Below are 8,373 nucleotides of genomic sequence, written 5' to 3'. Positions count from 1 at the left end.
AGCTATTGCTTATACAGTGTTCTTATATGTTCTATATAAGCAATCACAGTGTATAAAAAAATCCCTGATCACCCACCCAAAGTAGTACAGTGTCATACAATGGTGACACTGAGCTAGTCTGAAGAATGGATGGAAAAAAAATGTTAAAAACATTTTTTAAAGTTTTAAAAATACATTTTTTTTAACATACTGTTATCAGTCAGTATCCCTGATCGCCACCACACCAGTCATATGATGACACTGTACTGCAGTGGTGACAGTAAAAAATTGTGAAAAAAATGTTTATTTAATTTCTTTAAGGGACTGAGATTGAGCTCTGCAGTCACTTATGAGCAGTTGTTTTCTTATTCTGGGTCACAAACCTGCTCCATGTTCTTTTGTCTCTTTCGGTCAGTTGACCGCGCTTATGCTTATCAGATGAAATTTTCCTGGAAACTGAATATGCCATCATAACCTTTGATATCTTACCTTGTGGCACAGCAAATACATTGGGAAGTTCAGTCACAGAGCCACCAACTAAGCGGCACCAACAAATTTCCTTTTTTGAAGCTCAGTAAGCTCTGACATGATTCCGTAGTACTAGCAGAGCACGCAGTAAATTACAAAAGTGAGGCTTCTCACCTGTTAGCTTGGTGTCTCATCACACAGCGGAAGCAAAAGAATGTTACATCACTTCTGCTTTCAATGCAAAACATGTCATCACTTTCACACCTCCCATATTTTGTCTAACCCCTATATATACAATATATAAATGCAATGTATAATAACTATGATTATAGGAATATTTTAAGAGTCTCCATACTACATACCACGCTTCTATGTAGGGGACAAATATGGGTAGCCATAAAAAGTGGTTATTTTTTTGTCAGCTTGAAGTTTTGTCATTATATAGATACAGGAAAGAAAATAAATGTTAATATGCCATTTGAAACCCAATTCTTCTTTGGGAAATCAGCAAACATCTCATGAATAATTTGTGGTGAAGTAGAAACTAAGTATTGTCGCCCTTGCCTGGTATATTTTTTCATTGCTCATTCATAACCACATGAAGTCATTTCAATGTTCCACTATTAGTTTCACCATCTCATCTCGGTTTTGTCGCCGGTCCTCTCTAATCACCGTCTTCTGGTTGAGATGCCCATACAGAAAATATCTGAGGTTTTCACAAGGAAGAAATCCCAAGCCAACCAAACATATTTCATTTGATTTTCCAAGTAAAATTTAAAAAAAAAAAAAACCTCGAGAACTTTTCATCGCAAATGTCTAATCCTTTGCGGAGCTCCTCCCTTCCCCACACATTAGCGTTTTGCGCTGTTGCCAGCAAAATATGATTTCAGACGTGTGTTTTCCATTCCACAGAGGGAATATTGAATATGAAGGAACATTATTCTGAGCTACATAAGGGCTTTCACCCCGCCATAAAACTGGAAAACACTTCAAGAGAAAAGATCTTTCCTGCTGGACTGTAATAGACCTTCTTATTGTATCCACATAAATATGAAAAGATTAATTGCAGTTAATACCAACCATATAAATTCAAATTCCAATAAAAATGATGTGAGACAATATTTCTGATGACATCACCACTTCAACAGACAATGTACATGTGTTTCTGATTAGGAATATTGCTATAAATCCTGTGCACCAATTCGCTGATTTCTTTGAAGGGAAAAAAATGTATGGCAGCTTATTATATATTTTTTTATATCCAACAGGATATATAGGAAGTTATAGGAAATATAACATTTTTAAAAAATCCCTCCATTTGCAGGACAGTAATTTTATCCATTGAAGAACATAATAGAAAAATGAGATATACATTTTGTATTTTATATATATATATATACACACCCACAAATATATAAATATATATATATATATATATATATATATGCGCACAAATATATATACAGTAAATATATATATATATATATATATATATATATATATTTGCGCTCAGTTAGGACGCAGACTGGTTGACTCAGCCTTTATAGAGTAGTAGAAGAAATAACACGTTGGCAGAAAATGAGTGACAGGAATCTGGAGCAGTTGAGTAACATTACATTTTGTGTGAAAATGGTTTTGTGTGCCATTGAGAATGTGATTAGCTATACTTCATTGAGTTTACAATTAATTTTTAGGAGGGGGTGATCCTTTTTTCAACTCAGTCATTCTGTTTTGACTTTTTTTTCTGACATGTTGGTGTTATATCTTTCACCTAGATGTTATAAACTGCACTGAGTAAATACAGCTGGATAAAACAAAAACTGTGTCTGTCTTCAGTTCAGGCTGCAAAGCAACAAAATGTGATTCTTTTAAAGGTGGGGGTGATCATTTTCTATACCCACTGTATGTAAGAACGTAGCCACCCTTCTTGCTCATTTATGAGTCGGACTAGAGACTATGAACTGTGGACTATGGGATTAGAAGTGTGCATAGAGCAGTGCACATGACTGCAACCAGGGGCGGACTGACCATTTGGGAACTCGGGCACTGCTCGAGGGCCCGGGGTCAGTAGGGGGCACCATGAGATGCCCCTGGTACCTTTCATAGGCTTTTTTGGGTGTGGTTTAAGTGTGGGCAAGGACACAGGGGCCCCATGATCCCCTATTGCCCGGGGGCCCCATGAGTTGTCAGTCCGCCCCTGACCGCAACTAACGTGCACTGTGCAAGTGAAGGAGAAATAGAGCGGTTTGGGAGCTCATAGCAGATGCTACAAGGAGGCAAAAAAGCACCGTAAGAAAGAAATTCATAAAAAATAGATTACATGGCCAATAAGTAGCAGATGCGTAGGGATTATTTTTGGAGAATAAAGCTAGTGTCGCCTAAAATACTACAATGTCAGCATGTGTGTTACCTTTACAAAGATAAGTTTTGCTCCTTTAGTATTTGGCAACCAAGCCGGTGTATTAGTCACATCATGAATTGCTGTCTTTGTGTGAATACCCCAAGTTATAAATGAACAGAAACGTTCTGCTTTCCTGATAAATACAGAATGGTCGATCCCATAGGAACAAGCCTCACTTTTTCAAATACAGAAAAAAAAAAAAAAAGCCCATCAAACCTTTCAGTTGAAATGAACATTCCCGATTCTTTGCTACGGAAAAGATCCAAGCCCGGGGAGACTCCTGCACACTCAGCAGTGCAAACATCTTTTGGCCTCTACATCATTAATATGAAAAGAAAAGCATCCACGCTGAATAGAAGTTGCTACATTTATGTCGTAGCGCGTCTGCATTTCATTAAAGCGCCGGTATCCCAGCACTAGGCGCTGCTGAAGTATGAAGTATTAAATGAGAAACAGGGAATTATATTAAACAGCTCTCTTACTCCAGGATAAACCCAATAAGCACCGCTGGGAGGACAGTTCAAGGTCTGTTCTGTAGATAGAAGTGTCAGGATTTATCCGCTCGCTGAATTTCAGGTCTGGATTCACTTTCATAATCTAACGCCATATTTCCGTAAGCTCATGCTAATGCTACAAGCGAGTGAGATGTCTGTCTAGATGTGACCTAAGGCCATGCAAACAGCGATAGCAGACCATGTAACTGCAATGGTGACCAGAAGCACACAACTGTCTGGAGTAGGGCGTTTAGCCGTTGTGCGTCGAATCTCAGCGTTTTTGTGCACTTGGGAGACATAAGCGTAGCATCCAGCCCAGCTGATAACAGCTTGTCAAAACTTTTGACAGGCTGAAATGTGCAATATCTGGATGCTGTACTGAGCGGTACTCGCGTTTAGGACTGTATGTGTTCAGGAACATATGCCTGGAACTCCTGCATATGTCCCCTGTCACATATGGCCCTAAGGCTGCATTCACACTTGAGAATAGTGAATTTTAGCAATTTTCGCTTGTTTCTGGACACGTTTTTGTGCGCGATTTTTGCACAATTTTGCATGTTTTCATACAGCGTTTTTAGGTGTTTTTGAGCTTTGCCATTTTTTTATCCAATAGAGAAAAATATAATTTGTTGCATCTTTGCTAGGTTTTTCAGCTTTTCCATCAGCTTTTATTTCTTTTTTTACCATTATTATTATTATTTTTATTTTTTTTTATGTTAGGGCAAGGGGTTAGAGTTAAGATTAGATTAGGATTAGAATTAGGAGTTGTGGTTAAGGTTAGGATTAGGGGTTAGGGTTTGGGATAGGGGCTAATATTTTATTTATTGTCTTCTTATTATTTATTTATTCTTTATTTTTTTGTTAGGGTTAGGGTGTTAATAATAATAATAATAATAAATGAATAAGTAAAATGTAAATTACATGCACTACTAAATAAAAATAATCATAAATAAACATAAAAATCAAATATTATGTAATAATAAATACATAATAATTAACCCCTAACCTTAATCCCCTTACCCTTAAAAAAATGAATTATTAATAATAATATAAATAAAAAGAAGAATATTAAATAAACACCCTAACCTTAGCACAGAATAAATTATGATTATTAGTATTTATTTATTTTCAGGTTTGGGTTTTATTTATTATTATGTATTATTATTATTATTATTATTATTATTATTATTATTAATAATAATAATAATTTATTACCTTTTTTTGTTAGGTTTAGGGGGTTAAGGTTAGGGGGTAATTATTATTTATTTATTTAGAATTACATATTATTCATTTATTTTATTTATGATTATTTTTATTTATTTGTGTAATTATTTTATTATATAAATTATATTAAAATATATAAATAGATTTATTTATAATTATTTTTAAATTATTCATATATCATTACTGGGTTTTTTTGGGGGTTTTTTTTCATTTGAGCTGAAAATCACGCAAAAAATTGCACAAACAACGTACATTGCAGTTTCCATTCATTTATATGGGAATAAAAACGTGCCAAAAACACGAATATCAATTTGAGCTAAAAAAAAAAAGCTCTAGAACTTTTTTGAGCTTCAGGTATTTGGCTTCAAGTGACTTGAAGAGGTGTGAACCATCTCCATTGTAAGTAATTGATTTTTGCCCCTCAAGCATTTTGGAGCTTCAAGCTTCCAGCTAAAAAACACTCAGGATTTAATGGGGCCTAAATGTGAGTACCATTCAATACAGGATCCAGCCACAGCACATCTCAGCCTGTCATAGACTTTGAGAGGCTGATGGCAGTGGGGCTGCATGCTGCACTTATATCTCACACACAATAACTCCAAGATTTGGTGCACAATGGATAAATGCCCAGTGTGCATAAGACCTTATTAATAATAATAATAATAATAAATGATAGACCTTCAGGTAGCAACATCTGGAAAAAATCAATAAATCCCACGCTTTGTGTTGATTGCAATGCTCTGATTCAGCAGGGGACATGTTGGACCCCGGAAGAGGGACCACTACTTTCATACAGAGAACAAAACTTCCTTGTGGACAAGAAAACTCTGTAGTGGTAATTGAAAGGGTTAATAGTTAACTAACTTTTAATAAATTAAACAGGACCTGGCAAGATGTCTCCCAGGAATTTTCTTGGGGCACTATTCCTCCTATTGACACCAACAATGGTGAACCATTCCTCCCACTGACACCAGCAATGAGGCACTATTCCTCCCACTGACACCAATGATGAGGCACTATTCCTCCTACTGACACCAACGATGGGACACTAATCATCCCATTGACACCAATGATGGGGCACTATTCCATCCATTGACATGTGGGGTGCACATGGGGTACCTTGCGTGCGAAGCATGCTCATCAATGCCCAGGACCACACAGGGACCACATTCATGTGAAAAGCAAACATAATAATGGTTCCCCAGCTTAGAGATGAAACGTACACTGGGACACTGTTCCTTCAACTGACACCAACGATGAAGCACTATTCTTCCCACTGACACCAACGATGAGGCACTATTCCTCCTACTGACAGTAACGATGGAGCACTATTCCTCCCTCTAACACCAATGATGGGGCACTATTCCTCCTACGGACACCAGTAATGGGGCACTATTCCTCCCATTGACACCAATGATGGGGCACTATTCCTCCTACTGACAGTAACGATGGAGCACTATTCCTCCTACTGACACCACTGATGGGGCACTATTCCTCCCATTGACACCAATGATGGGGCACTATTCCTCCCACTGACACCAATGATGGGGCACTATTCCTCCTATTGACACCAATAATGGGGCACTATTCATCCCGTTGACACCAATGATGGGGCACTATTCCTCCTACTGACACCAATCATGGGGTACTATTCATCCCATTGACACTAATGATGGGGCACTATCCCTTCCATTGACACCAATGATGGGGTCACTAGCCCTGAACATGGAGGTACCTTTGATCCCTTTAGAAGAAGTCCGGAAGTGACGAAACGCGTCAGAGGACGTGATGTCTGACATACTCACGCTAAACAGGAAGTGTCGGCGCTGCCATTTTGGAAATTGGAAAACGTGGTTTCTTAACCCAAGAAAACACTGAGGCTGGTTTGTTTTCTACATACCCCAATGTAAGATATTTATTAAAATGTCTTTATGCTTTAAAATACACACCATATAAGTCTCCTTTTTGCTTTATGAGGAATATGGAAGATTGCCAACTGAAGTGAATTAAAGATTGTACCTAGTCTCATTATTTGGAGTGTTCACTGTATGAATTGGAGTGCTCACTAATATATTTGATTTGTCTTACTTCATTCATTTATCTGATTATATTGAGACCATTATTTATTATTTATTTAATATATTTTAATTAATTTACAATTTTATTTTTTTTTGTGTATACAGTAGTTTCACTTCAATTGCACTTTTTGTTGGAGTGTACACAAAATGCTGTTTTGCATGATTCACATGTCTTTTCACAGTTGAATCTGTTTTATTTTGGTGCACTTGTCCATTGCTTGCACTGATCCTGTACTTATACACATTTAAGGTATTTATATTGATGAGTTATTTAGAAGGTAACACACTATTATAGTTTAATTTTTTTGAGGTTCACGAGGATTGATATGAGAATTGGAAGTTCAACACACTGAATTAAAAGATTTTTTTTGTGGACTATTGATTGATTGGACTTGTATTTTTTGGACATCTTATTATTTATTTATTTATGTATCATTTATCATTTAGTATTTATTTGGGAAATTTTTGGAATATTTATTTGATGGGGTTGGAATGGGATTTATCTGAATAGGATTTATCTGTATATATTATTAATCGTATATCATTTTTGAGTTTTGACAGATAGGTGGGGGAAAAAGGTTGATTATTATTGTATTTACTTTCAAGGGTGAAAGTGTCTCTTTTCTTTAAGGGGTGATTATAGTGGGTATTTCACTTATTCTAAGGGGTGCAGAGTTATCGTTACTTACCTTTGGCATGAAGCCTGCTTAGCAATGACCGGGACCAGATGAGCTCCGATGAAGAAGGCACCCCCTTCGAAATGCGTCAGCCTTACTTTGAGAGTCTGCCCTCATGATGAGACTCGTACTGGTTTCACATTCCTAGAGTTCCGTTGAGGATCTTATACACTTGTTATACTTCTCTGTTTGTGAGTATATTTCTTAATTCAATAAAATCAGTTTACTGAGGTAATGCGCAAGGTTGGTGCGCTTCCTCCTCCTCTGGAGCCAGGATGTTTCTTTCCCTATCTGTGTACTTCCAATACTACAAGGGCCCCAAAATGACCCAGCTGGGGCTATATATAGCCTCTCTAGGTTGACTGCTAAAACCCCAAGAGAGTAATGGGTCCAATCAGACACAGGCTCCCCCAAGATAGTTGCCTGTAGCCTGGTGCAGAGGACAAGTCAGTCCTCTGCAGGGGCGGACTGACAACTCATGGGGCCCCTGGGCAATAGGGGATCATGGGGCCCCTGTGTCCTTGCCCAAACTCAAAAAAGCCTATGAAAAAGGTACCATGGGCATCTCATGGGGCCCCCTACTGACCCCGGGCCCTCTGGCAGTGCCCAAATGGTCAGTCCGCCCCTGGTCCTCTGCAAGGTTCCCCGAGCACTAGAGGTAAGCAGCGATTATGTGAGCATGGTGTTCACTTCTGGCAGCAAACCAGCTAGTGAGTGAGCAATCTAGGGATCTCCATCTTGCTCTCTGTGCTGGCACACTCTTCAGTGGTCTCATCACTCAGTTGAACAGTGGTAGCTGGACACACAACACCCTCCTACATCCTGCTCCACATCATGCTGGCATGTGACAGACTTTTCTACCCAGGCTGTGGTTGCTTTGTGAAACAAACTATAAAACTGTTGCCCGCCTTTTGTTTTCGATGTACCCTTCCTAATGTAGGATGGAATTCTGCAGTGGAAGCCGCACGCTCCATAATTTATGTATATTTTACACTCTGCTCTCCCATCACTCATCCATTTCATTTACTCATAATCACAAGCAGATTCTTCAC

This window comes from Staurois parvus, unplaced genomic scaffold (assembly GCF_062004578.1).
Source record: "Staurois parvus isolate SC_StPar_1 unplaced genomic scaffold, SC_StPar_1.0 ptg000192l, whole genome shotgun sequence".
In the NCBI taxonomy this organism is placed as follows: domain Eukaryota; kingdom Metazoa; phylum Chordata; class Amphibia; order Anura; family Ranidae; genus Staurois; species Staurois parvus.
The sequence above is the reverse complement of the archived record's forward strand: the minus strand, read 5'-3'. Positions refer to the sequence as shown.